At 50.7% G+C, this 511-nt stretch overlaps 1 pseudogene; it reads left to right on the top strand.

Annotated features, from left to right (window-relative positions):
• The first annotated feature begins 392 nt into the window (after positions 1–392).
• Positions 393–511, top strand: LOC136642659 (5S ribosomal RNA; annotated as a pseudogene).

Below are 511 nucleotides of genomic sequence, written 5' to 3'. Positions count from 1 at the left end.
AAAAGCAGGAGGGCAGTGAAGGCAAGTCGGTGGGCTACTTCTAGGTGGGCTAGTGGAGGAGGTAGGGTGCTCCTTACCAATCTGCCCCCTCAGGCAGCCACATCAGTTGACCTCATGGATGGACCAGCTCTGCACGACAACTTTGCAAGAGTTGGCAAGCCCCAGTTCTCGTCCCCATCAAAATCTTCCTTGGCTTCTTTTCAGGCAGACACATGACAGATAAGCACCATTCAGATCTTACCTTTGCATGTTAAAAGTTCATATGCTGGTGGGGAGTGCACACATGTGTTGGCTTAGTGTCGAAAATAGCTGCAGTATGTGAAGGAAGCAAGAAGGTATGCTAGTTTTTATCAGATTGTTCACCATATCTGGCCACTGGGCTCTGAAAGATGCCCAGCAGCTAATTTCTCCTGCACGTGCCTGATCTCGTCTGATCTCGGAAGCTAAGCAGGATCGGGCCTGGTTAGTACTTGGATGGGAGACCGCCTGGGAATACTGGGTGCTGTAGGCT

The sequence above is a fragment of the Tiliqua scincoides genome, chromosome 2 (genome assembly GCF_035046505.1).
Source record: "Tiliqua scincoides isolate rTilSci1 chromosome 2, rTilSci1.hap2, whole genome shotgun sequence".
Lineage (NCBI taxonomy): Eukaryota > Metazoa > Chordata > Lepidosauria > Squamata > Scincidae > Tiliqua > Tiliqua scincoides.
Note: the sequence above shows the minus strand (reverse complement) of the source record. Positions and strands in the feature narration are given on the sequence as shown.